Below are 2,704 nucleotides of genomic sequence, written 5' to 3' on the forward strand. Positions count from 1 at the left end.
ACAAACTCAATGTGTTTACCTTAAATGGTCACAACAGAATGATACTGCAAGTTCATGTGTTTGTTGCGGAAGCAAATGCAGTGTGTCTTTGATGCATTAAACATTAAATAGTGAGAGTTGGCATATTCAGAGCAAACTGACAAATTAGTTGGAGACCTTTCAGACTTAGGGCAAAACAATGTCAGTCAGCACTCATATTGTCAACACTCAGCAAACATAAGATTATTTAAACACGCATGATTGACCGTCGACCGATGTAGCATTTTATTGGTCATGCATTTAGTCTCTTTGTTAATTCATCTATATCAGGGGTTCCCAACCTTTTTATGTTCTCGTACCACTTAGCCACCATGGATTGTCAACACGTACCACTATTTTCAAAACAACTAATTTCATCCAATATTAAATTATTTGCAAGATGATGAATCTGGATGTAAAGTCAGCGAAAGTAGCAAAATTAGCAACAAAACTTCACAGAGTCCATTACACCACACAGCACAGAACGCATCAGAATAACAAAGAAAAAGACACAACCAAACACAAACACAATACAACTAAATTTAATGAGATTTTTGTTTTTGCTTATCTTTCACCAGTTGATCGATGCGTGGCATAACTTTGCTAATAGCACATCTGAAGTCATGTCCAGGGGCACATATTCGCTTTCGATTTTTGATTTGATGTTCATAAGAATAGAAAATCCCTGCTCGCATTCCCAAGTAGAAGGAAAAATCAGTAGTTGTGGAACAGCGTGGGAAGCTAGCGTTGGGTATGAAGAAGCCATACTAAGCCAAAAGTTTATTGCAGAATATTCTTTGAGTTGTTTTTTTGCTGTCTGATCCTCCAGCATGTCTATCAGTTCCTCTTGTTCCCCTGTACCGACAGGTAGGTCGGCTGGGTCCACTGAGAAAGGATCTGTGGTGTATGGGCCAGCTTGTGGTATCTGGAAAGTAATGCTGCAATTCAGCAGTTAGCAGCGAGAGGTACTGGGTAATTTCTCTGGAAAAGTCATCACTGATTTCCATTTCAAGGGCTGACAGAAATTTAAACATACCATAGCGCTTGTTTTCCACATTTTTTTTCCATAATTCCACCTTTCGGATAAAAGCTCCCAGTTTTGAAACAAAGTCTACGACAGTGCAGTTTTGCCCTTGAAATGACAGATTTAAAATTAAATGATTGAAAGCTTCAAATATATCTGACAAATAAGCCAATCTTGCAATGAATTTCTCGTCCTCCAGATCGTTTTGAAATTCATGGTCTTTCTGTTGGAAAAATAAAAGTAATTCATTCCTCATTTCAAAAAGACACTTAGTTGTATTTCCTCGAGAGAGCCAGCGCACTTCTGTGTGATAGAGGAGACAAGTGTGGTCTGAGCCAAGATCTTCACAAAGAACCTTAAACAATCGAGTATTTAAAGCTGATATTTTAACAAAATTTACGATTTTGACTACCCTGTTCAAGCACATTAACAACTTTGCAGGAAGAACCTTTGTGCAAAGAGCAAACCTGTGTATGAAACAGTGAACTCTTATGACGCGAGGTGACACAGCTTTGACATGGGCTTGAAATCCAGACTTTCTACCGAGCATAGAGGGAGCCCCATCTGTCGTACATCCGACAAGATTTCCACAATCCAGTTCATTTTCCTTGAAAAAATTATCCAAAGAGTTGAAAATATCTTTTCCTTTTGATGTAGTGAACACCTCATGATTCAACAATAATTCCGTTTTTACAGTATCGTTCTGTGTAAAGCGGACGTAGACAAGCAGTTGGCAGCAGTTTGTGACATCTGTGGATTCATCAAGTTGTAAGGCAAATCCAAACTTTGAATCTCTTACTCAGCTGCAATCACTTGGTCAGTGATATCAACTGACATTTCCTCGATGCGTCGTTTCACAGTATTGTTAAAAAGCAATACACTATCCAACTTTGCCACTGAATCTTCTCCAATCAAATTTCTGACTAATATCTTTGCTGCTGGCAAAACAAGTAACTCGGCAATGACATGAGCTTTTTTGTTTTGGGCTATCAGAAGAGATACTTCATAGGATGCCTTCACAATTCCGGGATTATTTTGGTAAAACTGGCCTGTGTGATCCATGCACTGTCGCTTCACGTTCTCCCCAAGTCGCTCAAAATAACTCTTATCTCGATTCATCTTATCTGCATGATTGGACTCAAGATGCCGCTTAAGCAAACTTGGTTTCAAAGCTGCATTTGAAAGGGTTTTCATACAGATCACGCACTGAGGTAAGCTATCTCCACGATGTTGAATAGCAATGAAGCCATACTTAATATAATCTGCGGTTCTGCGCTATACTTTCGCTTCGACATTTTCAAATATTTAGACAAAACTGTAATGCTGTTCAGGATTTAGCCACTACACGTCGGAAAACCAACATCAGAATAAACGCAATTCTGCAATTGCACAGACCACATTGCACACATAATAGTTTCGTCACAGACACCATTCACATTGCACCCATAATAGTTTCGTCACAGACACCATTAAGTTCGCACAGCAGCATTGCATTAATAACAATGACAGCAGGGAGCAAGATCGACAACAGTAGCTTACTGAGTGCAGAGAATTTAGTACGGAAAGAAATAAAAGTGTTGTTTGCATATTTTAGAAACTCAAAATTAAATAATTGTTACAATAGGCCAACTTTATTTGACAATACTACTACATATCACATGC

At 38.6% G+C, this 2,704-nt stretch overlaps 1 pseudogene; it reads right to left on the reverse strand.

Annotated features, from left to right (window-relative positions):
* Window positions 1-560: 560 nt before the first annotated feature.
* LOC145785888 (zinc finger BED domain-containing protein 5-like) lies at window positions 561-2,161 on the reverse strand (annotated as a pseudogene).
* Between the last annotated feature and the right edge of the window lie 543 nt (window positions 2,162-2,704).

The sequence above is a fragment of the Aplidium turbinatum genome, chromosome 16 (genome assembly GCF_918807975.1).
Source record: "Aplidium turbinatum chromosome 16, kaAplTurb1.1, whole genome shotgun sequence".
Taxonomy (NCBI): domain Eukaryota; kingdom Metazoa; phylum Chordata; class Ascidiacea; order Aplousobranchia; family Polyclinidae; genus Aplidium; species Aplidium turbinatum.